We start from the raw sequence: 19,999 nt of genomic DNA, 5'->3' as shown, positions 1-19,999 counted from the left end.
GAACTTTAAAGTAGTTTTCTCCAATTCTGTGAAGAAAGTCATTGGTAGCTTGATGGGGATGGCATTGAGTCTATAAATTACCCTGGGCAGTATGGCCATTTTCACGATATTGATTCTTCCTATGCATGAGCATGGAATGTTCTTCTATTTGTTTGTGTCCTCTTTTATTTCATTGAGCAGTGGTTTGTAGTTCTCCCTGAAGAGGTCCTTCACATCCCTTGTAAGTTGGATTCCTAGGTATTTTATTCTCTTTGAAGCAATTGTGAATGGGAGTTCACTCATGATTTGGCTCTGTTTGTCTGTTATTGGTGTGTAAGAATGTTTGTGACTTTTGCACATTGATTTTGTATCCTGAGACTTTGCTGAAGTTGCTTATCGGCTTAAGGAGACTTTGGGCAGAGATGATGGGGTTTTCTAAATATACAATCATGTCATCTGCGAACAGGGACAATTTGACTTCCTCTTTTCCTAATTGAATATCCTTTATTTATTTCTCCTGCCTGATTGCCCTGGCCAGAACTTCCAACACTATGCTGAATGGGAGTGGTGAGAGAGGGCACCCCTGTGTTGTGCCATTTTCAAAGGGAATGCTTCCAGTTTTTGCCCATTCAGTGTGATATTGGCTGTGGGTTTGTCATAAATAGCTCTTATTATTTTGAGATATGTCCCATCAATACCTAATTTATTGAGAGTTTTTAGCATGAAGGGCTGTTGAATTTTGTCAAAGGCCTTTTCTGCATCTATTGAGATAATCATGTGGTTTTTGTCTTTGGTTATGTTTGTATGCTGGATTACATTTATTGATTTGAGTATGTTGAACCAGCCTTGCATCCCAGGGATGAAGCCCACTTGATCATTGTGGATAAGCTTTTTGATGTGCTGCTGGATTCGGTTTGCCAGTATTTTATTGAGGATTTTTGCATCAATGTTCATCGGATATTGGTCTAAAATTCTCTTTTTTTGTTGTGTCTCTGCCAGGTTTTGGTATCATGATGATGCTGGCCTCATGAGTTAGGGAGGATTCCCTCTTTTTCTATTGATTGGAATAGTTTCAGAAGGAATGGTACCAGCTCCTCCTTGTACCTGTGGTAGAATTCGGCGGTGAATCCGTCTGGTCCTGGACTTTTTTTGGTTGGTAGGCTGTTAATTATTGCCTCAATTTCAGAGCCTGTTATTGGTCTATTCAGGGATTCAACTTCTTCCTGGTTTAGTCTTGGGAGGGTGTATGTGTCCAGGAATTTATCCATTTCTTCTAGATTTTCTAGTTTATTTGCGTAGAGGTGTTTATAGTATTCTCTGATGGTAGTTTGTATTTCTGTGGGATCGGTGGTGATATCCCCTTTATCATTTTTTATTGCGTCTATTTGATTCTTCTCTCTTTTCTTCTTTATTAGTCTTGCTAGCGTTCTATCAATTTTGTTGATCTTTTCAGAAAACCAGCTCCTGGATTCATCGATTTTTTGAAGGTTTTTTTGTGTCTCTATCTCCTTCAGTTCTGCTCTGATCTTAGTTATTTCTTGCCTTCTGCTACCTTTGGAATGTGTTTGTTCTTGCTTCTCTCGTTCTATTAATTGTGATGTTAGAGTATCAATTTTAGATCTTTCCTGCTTTCTCTTGTGGGCATATAGTGCTATAAATTTCCCTCTACACACTGCTTTGAATGTGTCCCAGAGATTCTGGTATGTTGTGTCTTTGTTCTCACTGGTTTCAAAGAACATCTTTATTTCTGCCTTCATTTTGTTATGTACCCAGTAGTCATTCAGGAGCAGAGCAGGTTGTTCAGTTTCCATGTAGTCGAGCGGTTTTGAGTGAGTTTCTTCATCCTGAGTTCTAGTTTGATTGCGCTGTGGTCTGAGAGACTGTTATAATTTCTGTTCTTTTACATTTGCTGAGGAGTGCTTTACTTCCAACTGCGTGGCCAATTTTGGAATAAGTGCGATGTGGTGCTGAGAAGAATGTGTATTCCGTTGACTTGGGGTGGAGAGTTCTGTAGATGTCTATTAGGTCCACTTGGTGCAGAGTTGAGTTCAATTCCTGGATGTCCTTGTTAACTTTCTGTCTCATTGATCTGTCTAATGTTGACAGTGGGGTGTTAAAGTCTCCCATTATTATTGTGTGGGAGTGTAACTCTCTTTGTAGGTCTCTAAGGACTTGCTTTATGAATCTGGGTGCTCCTGTATTGGGTGCATATATATTTAGGATAGTTAGCTCTTCTTGTTGAATTGATCCCTTTACCATTATGTAATGGCCTTCTTTGTCTCTTTTGATCTTTATTGGTTTAAAGTCTGTTTTATCAGAGACTAGGATTGCAACCCCTGCCTTTTTTTGTTTTCCATTTGCTTGGTAGATCTTCCTCCATCCCTTTATTTTGAGCCTGTGTGTGTCTCTGCACCTGAGATGGGTCTCCTGAATACAGCACAGTGATGGGTCTTGACTCTTTATGCAATTTGCCAGTCTGTGTGTTTTAATTGGAACATTTAGCCCATTTTCATTTAAGGTTAATATTGTTATGTGTGAATTTGATCCTGTCATTATGATGTTAGCTGTTTATTTTGCTCATTAGTTGATGCAGTTTCTTCCTAGCTTCGATGATCTTTACAATTTGGCATGTTTTTGCAGTGGCTGGTACCGGTTGTCCTTTCCATGTTTAGTGCTTCCTTCAGGAGCTCTTGTAAGGCGGGCCTGGTGGTGACAAAATCTCTCAGCCTTTGCTTGTCTGTAAAGTATTTTATTTCTTCTTCCCTTATGCAGCTTAGTTTGGCTGGATATGAAATTCTGGGTTGAAAATTCTTTTCTTTAAGAATGTTGAATATTGACCCCCACTCTCTTCTGGCTTGTAGAGTTTCTGCCGAGAGATCCGCTGTTAGTCTGATGGGCTTCCTTTTGTGGGTAACCTGACCTTTCTCTCTGGCTGCCCTTAACATTTTTTCCTTCATTTCAACTTTGGTGAATCTGACAATTATGTGTCTTGGAGTTGCTCTTCTCGAGGAGTATCTTTGTGGCGTTCTCTGTATTTCCTGAATCTGAATGTTGGTCTGCCTTGCTAGATTGGGGAAGTTCTCCTGGATAATATCCTGCAGAGTGTTTTCCAACTTGGTTCCATTCTCCCCGTCACTTTCAGGTACACCAATCAGACATAGATTTGGTCTTTTCACATAGTTCCATATTTCTTGGAGGCTTTGTTAATTTCTTTTTACTCTTTTTTCTCTAAACTTCTCTTCTTGCTTCATTTCATTAATTTGATCTTCAATCACTTACACCCTTTCTTCCAGTTGATCAAATCGGCTACTGAAGCTTGTGTATTCGTCCCGTAGCTCTCGTGCCATGGTTTTTAGCTCCATTAGGTCATTTAAGGACTTCTCTACACTGGTTATTTTAGTTAGCCATTTGTCTAATCTTTTTTCATGGTTTTTAGCTTCTTTGCGATGGGTTCGAACTTCCTCCATTAGCTCGGAGAGGTTTGATCATCTGAAGCCTTCTTCTCTCAACTCGTCAAAGTCATTCTCCATCCAGCTTTGTTCCACTGCTGGCGAGGAGCTGCTTTCCTTTGGAGCGGGGAGAGGCACTGTGATTTTTAGAATTTTCAGCTTTTCTGCTCTGGTTTTTCCCCATCTTTGTGGTTTTATCTACCTTTGGTCTTTGATGATGGTGACGTACAGATGGGGTTTTGGTGTGGATGCCTTTCTGTTTGTTAGTTTTCCTTGTAACACTCAGGACCCTCAGCTGCAGGTCTGTTGGAGTTTGCTAGAGGTCCACTCCAGACCGTGTTTGCCTGGGTATCAGCAGCAGAGGCAGCAGAACAGCGAACATTGCTGAACAGCAAATGTTGCTGCCTGATCATTCCTTTGGATGCTTCGTCTCAGAGGGGTACCCGGCCGTGTGAGGTGTCAGTCTGCCCCTACTGGGGTGTGCCTCCCAGTTAGGCTACTCAGAGGTCAGGGACCCACTTGAGGAGGCAGTCTGTCCATTCTCAGATCTCAGACTCCATGCTGGGAGAACCGGTACTCTCTTCAAAGCTGTCAGACAGGGACATTTAAGTCTGCAGAGGTTTCTGCTGCCGTTTGTTTGGCTATGCCCTGCCCCCTGAGGTGGAGTCTACTTAGGCCGGCAGGCCTCCTTGAGCTGTGGGGTCTCCATCCAGTTCGAGCTTCTAGGCTGCTTTGTGTACCTACTCAAGCCTTAGCAATGGTGGGCACCCCTGCCCCAGTCTTGCTGCCCCCTTGCAGTTTGATCTCAGACTGCTGTGCTAGCAATGAGCGAGGCTCCGTGGGCGTGGGACCCTCCAAGCCAGGCGTGGGATATAATCTCCTGGTATGCTGTTTGCTAAGACCATTGGAAAAGCGCAGTATTAGGGTGGGAGTGACCCGATTTTCCAGGTGCCGTCTGTCACAGCGTCCCTTGGCTAGGAAAGGGAATTCCCTGACCCCTTGCACTTCCTGCATGAGGCGACGCCTTGCCCTGCTTCGGCTTATGCTCGGTGGGCTGCACCTGCTGTCCTGCACCCACTGTCCAACAAGCCCCAGTGAGTTGAACCCAGTACCTCAGTTGGAAATGCAGAAATCACCCGTCTTCTGCGTCATTCACGCTGGGAGCTGTAGACTGGAGCTGTTCCTATTCGGCCATCTTGGAGGTATAGATCCTTTTTTTTTTTTTTTTTTGCTCAAGATTGTCTGGCTATTTGAAGTCTTTTGTGGTTCTGTGAAAATTTTCTACTTCTATAAAAAATGACATTGATTTTTTTTTTTTTTTTTTTTTGAGACACCGTCTTGCTCTGGTGCCAAGGCTGAAGTACTGTGGTGCAATCTTGGCTCACTGCAGCCTCAACCTCCTGGGCTCAAGTGATCCTCCCACCTCAGCCTCCCAAATAGCTGGGACTACAGGCATGCACCACCACACCCAGATGACATTAGAATTTTGATATGGATTGCATTGAATCTGTATATTACTTTGTGTAGTACAGACATTTTTTCAATATTAATTCTTTATGTCCATAAACATGGTATATGTTTCCATTTGTTCATGTTTTCTTTAATTACTTTCATCAGTTTTTTGTAGGTTTCAGTACGCATGTCTTTGCATCTTTGGTTAAATTTATGCCCAAGTATTTAATTTTTTGTTGCTATTGTAAATAGAATTGTTTTCTAATTTCTTTTTTGATAGGTCATTATTAGCATGTAGAAGGACAACTGATTTTCATGTGTTGATTTTGTATCCTGCAAGTTTACTGAAATTGTTTGTCAGTTCTGACAGTTTTTTGGTGGAGTCTTTAGGGTTTCCTATATATAACATCAGCAAATAGAGATAATTTTACTTCTTCTTTTCCTATTACGATGTGTTTTATTTCTTTCTGCTGTTTAATTGTTCTGGCTAGGACTCCCAGTGCTATGTAGAAACGAACTGGTGAGAGTGGGCATCCTTGTCTTATCTTTGATCTTAGAAGAAAAGCTTTTAGCTTTTTATCTCTGGAATAATGCTAGTTATAGGTTTATCATGTATGGGCTTTATTGTCTTGAAGTGCATTCCCTTTATACTTATCTGTTCAGGACTTTTAACCATAAAAGGGTGTTAATTTTTTAAAAAGGTTTTTCTGCATATAATGAGATAATCATATGGTTTTTATCCTTCATTTTGTTAATATGGGGTATCACCTTTATTGATTTGTGTATGTTGAACCATTCCTGCATTCCAGGGATAAATCCCACTTGATCATGGTGAAAGGTTGCTTTAATGTGTTAGTGAATTCAGTTTACTACTATTTTGTTGAGAATTTTTGCATCTATGTTAATCAGGGATATTGGCCTATAATTGTCTTTTCTTGTAATGTCCTTGTCTGGCTTTCATATTAGGGTTATGTTAGCTTCAGAAAATGAGTTTGGAAGTATTTTCTCTACTTCAATTTTTTGGAAGAGTTTGAGAAGAGTTGGTATTATTTCTTTAAATGTTTGGTAGAATTCAACAATGAAGCCATCAGTCCTGGGTTTTTCTTTGATAGGAGACTTCTTATTACTGATTCAACCTCTTTAGTAGTTATTGGTCTTTTCAGGTGTTTTTATTTCTTCATGATTCAGTTTTAGTAGATTGTACGTGTTTAGGGGTTTATTGATTTCTTCTAGGTTATCCAACTTCTTGGTGTATAATTATTTGTAGTAATTATAAATAATTCTTTGTATTTCTGTGATACAACTTGTAATGTCTCCTCTTTCCTTCTGATCTCATTTATTTGAGTCTTCTCTTTTTTTTCCCTAGTTAGTCTAGCTAAGGGTTTGTTGATTTTGTTTATCTTTTCAAAAAACCAACTCAGTTTGGTTGGTTTTTTAAAATTGTTTTTCTAGTATCTATTTTATTTTATTCTGCTCTGACCTTTGTTATTTCCTTTGATCTGCTAACTTTGGGCTGAGTTTGTTGTTTTTACTCCTAATTTCTTAAAGTGTAACATTAGATTGTTTATTTATAATCTTCTGTTTTTGATGTAGGTGTTTACACTATAAATTTCCCCCTTAGGACAGCTTTTGCTGCATTTCATAACTTTTGGTATGTTTTGTTTCCACTTTCTTTTTTCTCAAGATATTTTTTTAATTTCCTTTTTGATTTTTGCTGTGATCCATTCATTACTTGTTTAGGAACATGTTGTTTAATTTCCACATATTTGTGTATTTTTAAGATTTCTTCTGTTACTGATTTCTAGTTTTATGCCATTGTGATCCAAAAACATACTTGATATGATTTCAGTGCTCCTAAATTCGTTAAAATTTGTTTTGCGACCAAACGTATGATCTATCCTGAGAATGTTTTCTGTGTACTTGAGAAAAGTGTATATTCTGCTGCTATCGGATCAAATGTCCTATATATGTCTGCTAGATCCATTTGGTCTAAAGTATAATTCAAGTCCAATTTTGTATATATTACTTTTCTGTCTAGATGATCCATCCATTGTTGAACATGAGACACATTTCTTTGTCTTTGATTTTTGATAATTGTATTATGATGTGTGTTGGAAACTCCTCCTGGATTGAATTTGATTGGAAACCTCTGGGTTTTTAGTATCTGCATGTTGTCTTCTTTCCCCAGATTTGGGAAGTTTTCTGCCATTATTTTCTTAAATGTTTTCAAGGCCCTTTTCTCTCTTTCTTCCTTCAGGAATTCTTATGCAAAGGTTAATTACCTGATGGTGTCTCATAATTCTTTTATGCCTTCCTTATTCTTTTTAATACTTCTTTTCTTTTTGCCCTGCTAATTGGATAATTTCAAATGTCCTGTCTTTGAGCTCACTGATTCAAGAAAGCATCAGTGCTTGATAAAGTCACCTGTTGAAGTTTTCTATTGAATGTTTCAGTTTAATTATTATATTCTTTACCTCTAAGATTTCAAATTTTTAAAATTGTTTATATTCATTAAACTTCTTATTTTGTCTGTGAATGTTTTCCAAATTTTATTTAATTTTGTATTTGTATTTTTTGGTAGTTCTCTGAACTTCTTTGTTAGTCATTTCATGGATCTTCACTTTTTTCTGGGTTCATTATATAACCACACCATGGGTTTTTCCTGCCCACTGCACAAACAAAGTTGACTCACTGAGACTAAGGCACTGCAGTAAAGAAAGAGTTTGATTGATGCAAGGGGTAGCCACACCACATGGAAGATGGAGTTATTACTGAAAACACTCTTCCCAAAGGCTCATAGGTTAGGGGTTTTTCAAAGATAGTTTGGTGGTCAGGGGGCTAGGGTAGGGGATATGCTGATTGGTTGAGTTAGAGATGAAATGATAGGGAATCATTGCTGCCTCTTGTGCAAAAGTCAGTTCCTGGGTGGGGGCCACAGGACTGGTTGGTAGGTCCAAGTGAGGTCGTTTGATTGTCAGAAATGCAAAAACCTGAAAAGATATCACAAAAGGCCAATCTTAGCTTCTACAATAGTGATGTTATATGCAAGAGTAGTTGGTGAAGTTGCAAATCTTATGACCTCTGGAGCAGTGGCTGGTAATTATTTAGAATTCAAGCCCCTTGCATCTTTGTCACTTGGTGGACTTTCATTAGTTTCAGAACAACAGTTAAGTTTTGGAGAAGGGCTGTTATCATTTAAACTATAAACAAAATTTTCTCCCAAAATTAGCTTGCCTATGCCTAGAAAGAGCAAAGATAGCCAACCTGTGGTGCTAGAAGCAATATGGAGTCAGTTAGGTCAGATGTCTCTACTGTCATAATTTTACAAAGCTGGTTTCAATTACTGGAACTTTACTAGTTTACTTTGGTGATGTCATAATTCACTGATTTTTTATAATCCTTTTATTTATATCTTGACGAATGTACATTTGAGGAGATAGCCCACCTCTTTGGCCTTTGCAGGTATTCTTTAATGGTGACAGACCTTTAGTATTTAGTCTAGCATGGGATTCTAGATGGGCCAGCTGGTAAAATCTCAGAGAGTCAGACCTTAGCTTTGGGTTCTCAAGTTGGGCTGGGTTGCTTTATCTGCTCTGAGGTTGAATAGTACTGAATGCTGTGCTTTGTAGTTAGGTGGGACTACTGGCTAGGCTCTGCAGTCTTCTCTGATCAGGTCATTTTCCTTGGCTGGCTGGTACTGCCGTTTGTAATCTGTAATTGGGCAAGGCTGTGGGATGGGCTTTGAGTCTACATGAGGATTCTGGGGTTGCTGCTTGGCCACACAGAGTGAGTAGGGTCAGAGGCTGTGCTCCACAGATATATATGGACTTGGGCTTGCCTCCAGAACTAGGATAGGCTTAAACAGAGTACTGAGGTTTGATGCAGTTATCACCCAGCAGCTGGGAAATGGGGGCGGGGGGGCAGATTCTATAATACTTCCGAGAGTACTCACTAACCTGCAGTTGCCTCTTGACTTGGAAAAGACTTAACAAGACCACTAAGACTTAGTTGGATCATCTCTCCTCTGCTTGGGAAGGTTTGGAGAGGGGTAGATGCTGGAAAAGAGAGAAAAAGACCAGAAGTTGCCCTTTGACCTGGGGAAGACTTAGCAAGATTAGCCAGGTTGCATAAGGAAGCTGGCTAGGAATTCAAGCTTGTTAGATCTATGGACCTTGTTTCCTCCAACATGATGCGGTTGGCTGTTTTCTCTGGTGTGGTGCCTCCATTGGCTGGAATGCAGAGCAACCATCAAAATCTACATGCTGGTCATCGTGAGACCCACCCTTGTTCTTTGTTTCCAGGTGGTTTATCCCTGGCAGTACTCTCAATGTTTTACATGGCTTTTACAAAGGGTCACTTTGCAGGAGGCTCACTTTGACTCATCTCGTGGATAAGACACAGTTCTTTCTGTAGAAACTGGGAGTTCACACTCCAGTTAGAAAGGCGATCATTAAAAAGTCAGGAAACAACAGGTGCTGGAGAGGATGTGGAGAAGTAGGAACGCTTTTATGCTGTTGGTGGGAGTGTAAATTAGTTCAACCATTGTGGAAGATGGTGTGGTATTCCTCATGGATCTAGAACAAGAAATACTATTTGACCCAGCCATCCCATTACTGGGTATATATCCAAAGGATTATAAATCGTGCTTCTATAAAGACACATGCACACGTACGTTTATTACAGCACTATTCACAATAGCAAAGACGTGGAACTGACCCAAATGTCCATCAATAATAGACTGGATAAAGAAAATGTGGCACATAAACACTGTGGAATACTATGCAGCCATTAAAAAGGATGGGTTCATGTCCTTTGCAGGGACATGGGTGAAGCTGGAAACCATCATTCTCAACAAAATATTCCAAGGACAGAAAACCAAACACTGCACGTTCTCACTCATAAGTGTGAGTTGAACAATAAGAACACATGGACGCAGCGAGGGGAACATCACATACTGGGGCCTGTTCGGGGGTGGGGGGCTTGGGAGGGATAGCATTAGGAGAAATACCTAATGTAAATGACGAGTTGATGGGTGCAGCAAACCACCATGGCACATGTATACCTATGTAACAAGCCTGCATGTTGTGCACATGTACCCTAGAACTTAAAATATAATAATAATAAAACTGTGAATCCAGAGTAATTCTCTGTATGTAGTGCTGTGCCAGCCTGGGGGAGGAGTGGCGCGGCCAAAGAGAACCATTTGTTTTGCCATTTGATTGTGGCTTTCTTGGTTCTGCGGTCTAAGGGAGTGTCTCAGCCTTATACCTGAGTTCTGGGATATTCGTAATGGTATTCTTGTCTGTGGATAGTTGCTAGATGGATTTCTGTTGGGGGCATGAAGCCAGATAATTTCTGTCCACCATTTGCTGATATCACTTCTCCATTCCTTTATTTTCGAAAATACAGACCATTAAGAAATTTTGACTGACCTCCTTTCCTTACCTACCATTGAGTTTATGCCTTATATACATTCCCCTACTTTAAAAAAGACTATCATTCCCAAACTGTTTGCCACATTTAAAAAAACACATTGCTTCTATATAAAGTCTAGCTGGTCATATCTTACTGTCATTTTGCAGAAATAATTGCAAATATTTATTGTTATGTATCAAGTGTTTGATATCTAATGTACTGAATAAAGAAATAATTGCAGAAAATATGAGCCATTTACTTACATACTTATATCTTTGCAAAGTTATAAATTCACTTAGAGTTTTCAAATGTTATAACTCAACAAAGTGAACCACCAGTCTCTATATTGTTATTATGACATTGTTGATACTGCTCTTTGTATTCATCACCTTGGGCTACCATAACAAAATTCCAAAGACTGGGGGCCTTAAACAATAGTTCAGGAGGCTGGAAGTCCAAGATCAGGGTACCTGCATGGTGAGTTTCTGGTGAGGACTCTCTTTGTTGCGGGTAGATGGCTATCTTCATGTGGTGGGGAGAGAAAGGGAGCAAGTCCTGTGGTGTCTCTTCTCATAAAGACAAACCCTCATGATCTCATCTAAACCTAATTATCTCCCAAAGGCCTCATCTCGACACACCACTGCATTGGAGGTTAGGGCTTCAACATATGAATTTTGGAGGAGCAAAATTCAGTCCATAGCACTCTTCCTTAATAAACACTAGATTTTAGTGAAAACTTTTCTGCATAGATCTTAGTTCATGAAAAATTTATTTACCCTGAGTACTGAATGATGTACTTGTTTCACAAGCATTTCAGCTGAAGTGCTTCTAGTTGCTGAGTGCTTTGTTTATTTTAAGATAGGGCTTTGGATAGCAAAGAAGCCTGAGGCTGAGGAAGAATACTGCTCAGAGATGGGTGGACTGCCAAAACCTTGTGAAGTTGTACTCCTTCTTGCTATCAAAGACCTAAAGTGCTTCTAAATATTCGTGGAAGAAGATTTTGACATGCACTTTTAGGAAGGACAAAGTAAAATAAAACTACTTATATTATCACTAATATTTATAAATTGTTTCAATCATTTGAAAGCTGATTTGTACCGTAATGATTCTGTTTCATTTATCAATTTGGAAAAGGTGAACTATTTTCAAACATGTATTGAATATTTACCACTGCTACTATTTGGATTGCTCACATTGAGTGTTTAATGTGCCAGAGTATATGATGGTATAATGGAAAATAGTTTGAGAAGAAACAGAGAATAAATTTTTATTCCCCGATTGAACATTTTCAACAAAACCAATGATTCAATTCTTAGCTTCTCTAAATAATAGTTTTGATTAACTTCATTCTCAAAGAAAAATGAAGTGAAATGTGTGTGTGTATATGTGTGTGTATGTGTGTCTGTTTGTGTGTCTATGTCTGAATATATGAGAGAGAGAGACTTTGTCAGTAAAATTGCTTGAGGATCATGAAAAATAAAAAAAGGAGATATTTGAGAAAATAATCTCACTGCAAATGCTTTGATGCTGTGTCTCGTCTCCATATCTGTTAAAATATGAGTTCCATGTAGAATTTGCACAAATCCAAGGAAAACTCCCAGTATGCTCAATCCTTTAACCCAGGATGTTGAGTATATTTATAGAATTCTACAACAGAATCTGGTAGGCTGCAGGAAGCCAATTTTCAAAATGTCTGCATAACACCAATTAATATTAACAAGAATTATATTTGAATATGAGGAGAAACAGCCTCCTTAACTTTCACTTTTCATTTTTTTCTCTAAGAAGTTATTGCTGACCACAATGTTCATTAGTGGCACAATACAAAGGAGCTACTGGTAAATAATAACAAGCCTTTGTAGTTATACAGTCCTTTGATCAGAGCAGCTCAGAGTTTTTGTGGCTCATTAATCTTTGAAATACCTCCGTGAAATATAACAGTGTCAAGAATTACTACCTTTATTTTTAAACAGAGAAACTGAGGTGTTTGCAAGAAACTCTCCCAAGGTCCCTCAATGATTTGATGTCAGAATCAGAAATATGATGTAAAAACCGGAGATAATTAGGGCAAAGATGAACAGTGCTCAGCATAAACCAGTAGCTTCTGAGAAATTTCAGGAAAACTATGATCAGAAACAACATTGCTTTAAAAAAATTTTCATTTATCTTTTATTTTTAATTATTTCTTCTGTTTAGTAATGAAGAGCTGTTTACAACTTCTCATTAGAATCACTTAATATTGGTACATTTCCTTAAGAACTTCTTTTTTTTGTATCTTTTATGTGAAGAAATAGTGTACATTTCCTATGAAATAATTTAATTACCAATAGAAGAAAAGGCAAAAGTAATTATATGTATATATATAAGCATATATCTATATGGCTCTATACCTATCTATCTCTCTATCTATTTATCTATCTATATCTCCACATCTATATATGTTTAGTCAATTAAACATAAATCTGCCTGGTCATCCATTGATTTTGGAGAATATTGTAAAAGCAATATTGTACTCTACTTTATTTCAATTTCCATATGAATATAGGTTAAGAGCATTGACCCGGAAATATTATTATTTTTTCAAAAGCCAACTCAGCTGCAGTCAGAAATGACAGTCAGAAGATAGCAAAGCATGTGCTTTTCCAAACAAATATCTAAGTAAATAACTCATTGTGAGGTTTATTAGAAAAATAAAAATTTATTTTTTAAATGATTATTTTTCATTACCCCTTTACTCTGTTATGGTTACTTAAGTTTTCAAAGGTTAATGCCTAGAGACCCCCGTGGAGTGACAGAGTCTATAAGGGCAGAGATTACATTGTTTGTTCATGCACACACATGCACACACACACAATGAAAGAGAGAGAGGGAGAATTTTGTATTTTATGTCTTTGTCCCCATTCTCCATATCCTAGTATATAAGTAACAGTTTTGTATGTAGTAGATCTTCAAGATTGCCCATTGATCTCTTTGTTATTTGGCTGAGGGTTTTTGTTTCTCATACTGTTTTGTTTTTATGGTATACAATGGCTCTCCTATTATTATCTCTGGTGTTCCTCAGATGAAGTCCAGTGCCAGTTCTAGTTAAATGTCATCCATCAACCTCTCTCAGAATAACTGAGGTGCTAATTAAAATGCATGTTCCTGAGTATAAACACATATTTACTGTCTCATGATCTCAGTAGTGATAGGAGCCCTAGAATGTATGATTTAACATGAACCCTCTAAGATATTCTTTTTTTTAAATTATACTTTAAGTTCTAGGGTACATGTGCACAATGTGCAGGTTTGTTACACATGTATACATGTGCCATGTTGGTGTGCTGCACCCATTAACTTGTTACTTACATTACGTGTATCTCCTAATGCTATCCCTCCCCACTCCCCCCACCCCACGACAGGCCCCGGTGTGTGATGTTCCCCTTCCTGTGTCCTAGTGTTCTCATTGTTCAATTCCCATCTGTGAGTGAGAACATGCAGTGTTTGGTTTTTTGTCCTTGTGATAGTTTGCTGAGAATGATGGTTTCCAGCTTCATCCATGTCCCTACAAAGGACATGAACTTATCCTTTTTTATGGCTGCATAGTATTCCATGGTATATATGTGCCACATTTTCTTAATCCAGTCTATCATTGATGGACATTTGGGTTGGTACCAAGTCTTTGCTATTGTGAATAATGCCGCAATAAACATACATGTGCCTGTGTCTTTATAGCAGCATGATTTATAATCCTTTGGATATATACCCAGTAATGGGATGACTGGGTCAAATGGTATTTCCAGTTGTAGATCCTTGAGGAATCGCCACACTGTCTTCCACAATGGTTGAACTAGTTTACACTCCCACCAACAGTGTAAAAGTGTTCCTGTTTCTCCACATGCTTTCCAGCATCTGTTCTTTCCTGACTTTTTAATGATCACCATTCTAACTGGTGTGAGATGGTATCTCATTGTGGTTTTGATTTGCATTTCTCTGATGGCCAGTGATGATGAGCATTTTTTCATGTGTCTGTTGGCTGCATAAATGTCTTCTTTTGAGAAGTGTCTGTTCATATCCTTCGCCCACTTTTTGATGGGGTTTTTTTTTTCTTGTAAATTTATTTGAGTTCTTTGTAGATTCTGGATATTAGCCCTTTGTCAGATGAGTAGATTGCAAAAATTTTCTCCCATTCTGTAGGTTGCCTGTTCAGTCTGATGGAAGTTTCTTTTGCTGTGCAGAAGCTCTTTAGTTTAATTAGATCCCATTTGTCAATTTTGGCTTTTTGTTGCCGTTGCTTTTGGTGTTTTAGACCTGAAGTCCTTGCCCATGCCTATGTCCTGAATGGTATTGCCTAGGTTTTCTTCTAGGGTTTTTATGGTTTTAGGTCTAACATTTAAGTCTTTAATCTATCTTGAATTAAATTTCGTATAAGGTGTAAGGAAGGGATCCAGTTTCAGCTTTCTCCATATGGCTAGCCAGTTTTCCCAGCACCATTTATCAAATAGGGAATCCTTTCCCCATTTCTTGTTTCTGTCAGGTTTGTCAAAGATCAGATGGTTGTAGATGTGTGGTATTATTTCTGAGGGCTGTGTTCTGTTCCATTGGTCTATATCTGTGTTTTGGTAGCAGTACCATGCTGTTTTGGTTACTGTAGCCTTGTAGTATAGTTTGAAGTCAGGTAGCGTGATGCCTCCAGCTTTGTTCTTTTGGCTTAGGATTGTCTTGGCAATGTGGGCTCTTTTTTGGTTCCATATGAACTTTAAAGTAGTTTTCTCCAATTCTGTGAAGAAAGTCATTGGTAGCTTGATGGGGATGGCATTGAGTCTATAAATTACCTTGGGCAGTATGGCCATTTTCTGATATTGATTCTTCCTATGCATGAGCATGGAATGTTCTTCTATTTGTTTGTGTCCTCTTTTATTTCATTGAGCAGTGGTTTGTAGTTCTCCCTGAAGAGGTCCTTCACATCCCTTGTAAGTTGGATTCCTAGGTATTTTATTCTCTTTGAAGCAATTGTGAATGGGAGTTCACTCAGGATTTGGCTCTCTGTTTGTCTGTTATTGGTGTATAAGAATGCTTTTGATTTTTGCACATTGATTTTGTATCCTGAGACTTTGCCGAAGTTGCTTATCAGCTTAAGGAGATTTTGGGCTGAGACAATGGGGTTTTCTAAATATACAATCATGTCATCTGGAAACAGGGACAATTTGACTTCCTCTTTTCCTAATTGAATACCCTTTATTTCCTTCTCCTGCCTGATTGCCCTGGCCAGAACTTCCAACACTATGTTGAATAGGAGTGGTGAGAGAGGACATCCCTGTCTTGTGCCAGTTTTCAAAGGGAATGCTTCCAGTTTTTGCCCATTCAGTGTGATATTGGCTGTGGGTTTGTCATAAATAGCTCTTATTATTTTGAGATACATCCTATCAATACCTAATTTATTGAGAGTTTTTAGCATGAAGGGCTGTTGAATTTTGTCAAAGGCCTTTTCTGCATGTATTGAGATATTCTTATACATGTTAAAGACCTCTTCCTGTCTTATAATAATAGTTAATACTTCTGTAGCACTTACTATGTGCCAGGCATTGTTTTAAGTGCTTTATGTTTAGTAAAGTATTTAATTCTCACAAAGATTTGAGATGTTATGCAAAAAGTACTATCCTGCCAAGAACACGAATTCTTAAACTCCATATATATTTAGAATGTACTAATTGTAAATGAGATGACAACATAAGATCTACAATACATGAGGCAGGAGTTTAGATTTAATTGACAGGAAATTGCAAACATAATATAGAGAAGCCCTGATTATCCTTACCACATATTGATTTATTTGTTAAAAATTATCACTGGAGTGGTTATTTCATCAAGATCTTTTCCTATGGTTGGCTAAATTTATTCAGTATATCTTTAGAACTCTTACAGAGTGGAACATGTTTATGAAAGTTTTGGAATTTATTGTCATTCTTCCATTGTAAGTTTTCTTTAATAGGTTCTTAACATTGGCCCACCAATAATTATCTCAAGAAAACCAACAACAATTTTCTCCAAGGACTTTTTTGAATAATTAGGGAAACTCTTGAATATGAAAAGGGATTATAAAATATAGAAAACAAATTAATGCTGCCACAATAATCAAGACAGTGTGATATTGGTGAAAGAATACACAAACTGATCAATGAAACAGAATAGGGAGCCCCAAAATAGATCCACACAAATAGAGTCAATTGATTTTTTTGACAAAGGAGCAGAGGCAATGCAGTGAAAGAAATATATGTATATTTTAACAAATGGTCGTAAGACAACTGGACACCATCCACATGGAAAAAACAAAAAAATGTATCTAGACACAGACTTTGGGCTTATCTCCAAAATTAACTGAAGAATGCATTATAAACATAAATGTAAAACGCAAAACTATAACTCTTCTGGAAGATAACATAGGAGAAAATCTAGATGACCTTAAGTATGATGATGATTTTTGAGATACAATACCAAAGGTTCAGTGTACGAAACAAATAACTGCTAAAGTGGACTTCATTAAAACAAAATCTGCTCTGCAAAAGACTCAAGAGAATGAGAAGACAAGCCACAGACTGGGAGAACATATTTGTACAAGATGTATCTGATGAAGGACTGTTATCCAAAACATAAACAGAACTCTTAAAACTCAACAATAAGAAAACAAATAAACAGATGGGTATGTGAAAAGATGTTCAATATCATACGTCATTAGGGAATTGCAAATTAAAACAACACTGAGATATCACCATACACCTATTAGAATGGTGAAAATCCAATATAACACTGACAATACCAAATGCTGGTGAGGATGAGAAGCAACTGGAATTGTCATTCATTGCTGGTAGGAATTCAAAATGGTACAGCTACTTTGGAAGATATGTTGGCAATTTCTTACAAATTAAACATACTCTTATATGATAGAGCTATTATACCCCTTGGTATTTATTTAAATGAATTAAACATTTATGTTTATGGAAAAACTTCAGCATAGATATTTATAGCAGCTTTATTCATAAGTGCCAAAACTTGGAGGCAATCAAGATGCCCTTTAATAGGTGAATGGGCAAATAAACTGTGGTATAATATTAATGCATCAAGACAGTGGAATATTATTTAGCACTGAAAAAATTTTAACATAAAAATCTACATAATTTATGATTCCAATTATGTGACATTCCAGAAAAGGCAAAATGATGGAGACAGTAAAAAGATCAGCATTTGCCAGGGGTTGGGGGGAGGGAGGAATGAACAGGTGGAGCACAGACGGTTTTTCAGTGCGGTGAAAGTACTTTGAATAATACTGTGTTGGGTATGGGTTATTATACATTTGTTCATATCCATAGAATGTGCAACCCCAAGAATGGACTGTAATGTAGACTATGGACTTTGAGTGATAATGATGTGTCAGTGTAGGTTCATTAACCTTAAGAAATGTACCACGCTGGTGTAGAATGTTGATAGTGGGGGATGCTGAGGGGCAGGGATTGGTAGGGACTATATGGGAACTTCCTGTATTATCTGTTCAATTTTTCTATGAAACTAAAACTGCTCTAAAATATATAACAAAGTCTTTTAAAAACGTAAGTATGGTTTTTGGTTTTACATTTAAGTCTTTAATCCACCTTGAGTTAATTTTTGTATAATGTGTAAGGAAGGGGTCCAGTTTCAGTTTTCTGCATATGGCTAGCCAGTTTTCCCAGCACCATTTATTGAATAGGGAATCCTGTCCCCATTGCTTGTTTTTGTCAGGTTTGCCCAAAATCAGGACATAGGCATGGGCAAAGACTTCATGACTAAAACACCAAAAGCAATTGCAACAAAAGCCAAAATTGACAAACGTAATCTAATTAAACTAATTGAGCTTCTGCATGGCAAAAGAAACTAGCATCAGAGTGAACAGGCAACCAACAGAAAGGGAGAAAATTTTTGTAATCTATCCATCTGACAAAGGTCTAATATCCAGAATCTACAAATAACTTGAACAAATTTACAAGAAAAAAATGAACAACCCCATCAAAAAGTGGGTAAAGGATATGAACAGACCCTTCTCCAAAGAAGACATTTATGCAGCCAACAAACTTATGAAAAAAAGCTCATCATCACTGATCATTAGAGAAATGCAAATCAGAACCACAATGAGATAGCATCTCATGCCAGTCAGAATGGTGATTATTAAAAAGTCAGGAAACAATAGATGCTAGCGAGGCTGTGGGGAAATAAGAATGTTTTTACACTGTTGATGGGAGTGTAAATTAGCTCAACCATTGTGAAGACAGTGTGGTGATTCCTCAAGGATCTAGAACCAGAAATGCCATTTGATCCAGCAATCCCATTACTGGGTTTACACCCAAAGGATTATAAATCATTCTAGTATAAAAACACATGCACACATGTGTATACTGCAGCACTATTTACAATAGCAAAGACTTGGAACCAACCCAAATGCCTATCAATGAGAGACTGGATAAAGAAAATGTGGCACATATATTCCATGGAATACTATGCAGGCATAAAAAAGAATGAGATCATGTCCTTTACAGGGACATGGATGAAGCTGGAAGCCATCATTCTCAGCAAACTAACACTGGAATAGAAAGCCAAGTAGCGCATATTCTCATTCTTAAGTGGGAGCTGAAGAATGAGAACACATGAACGCAGGGAGGGGAACACCACAACGGGGCCTGTGTGTGTGGGGGGTAGGGACAAGGGGAGGAAATGCGGGAATGCAGGGCTTATGCGGGGCTTAAAACCGAGATGATGTCACGCCTGTAATCTTAGCACTTTGGGAGGCCGAGGCAGGCAGATCACGAGGTCAGGAGATCGAGACCATCCTGGACAACTTGGTGAAACCCCATCTCTACTAAAATACAAAAGCTAGCCAGGTGTGGTGGTGGCTACCTGTAATCCCAGCTATTCGGGAGGTTGAGGCAGGAGAATCGCTTGAACCTGGGAGGCGGAGGTTGCAGTGAGCCGAGATCGCACCCCTGTACTCCAGCCTGGTGACAGAGCGAGACCCCGTCTCAAAAACAAACAAACCAACCAAACCAAACCAAACCAAACCTAGATGATGGGTTGATAGGTGCAGCAAACCACCATGGGACACGTATACCTATGTAACAAACCTGCACATTCTTCACATGTATCCTGGAACTTAAAGTAAAATTTAAAAAATTAAAAAAAAACCCATAAGTACTAAATTTTGAGATGTGATAACAGTATTATGGCTTTGAAGAAAATGCCTCCTTTGTAAGAGATGGATACTGAAATATTTCATGGTTAAATGTTAAAGTCTGTGATTTATTTGAAGCTTTTTCAGCTTTTTAATATCTATCTATAGCACAAACATGGTCAAGTTTAATTATTACATTTAGATAATGAGTATATAGTGATATCATTATTTAATTCTCTCTTGTATTTTTATATGTTTGGTCTTGCTGACAATTAAAAGTAAACATAAACACTTTTGTTTTGATTGCCATATATTAATTTATTTTGAAATGTCTGTCAGCTTAGACCATCTAATTCTCCAGGGCTCACTGTTGACAGAACATTAGAATTATCTGGGGATGAATTAAGTCCATTTCTGAGTGGGACAGAGAAGTGGGACCTGGGCATCAGTAATTTTTAGAAGCTCCAGTACACATCAAGAATTGAGAACCACTGCTCTAGTGCCTCTATTCCTGGTTTCTGGAAGTTTTTTT

Source organism: Pongo pygmaeus, chromosome 5 (genome assembly GCF_028885625.2).
Source record: "Pongo pygmaeus isolate AG05252 chromosome 5, NHGRI_mPonPyg2-v2.0_pri, whole genome shotgun sequence".
Taxonomy (NCBI): domain Eukaryota; kingdom Metazoa; phylum Chordata; class Mammalia; order Primates; family Hominidae; genus Pongo; species Pongo pygmaeus.
This window is presented reverse-complemented; position numbering follows the sequence as displayed.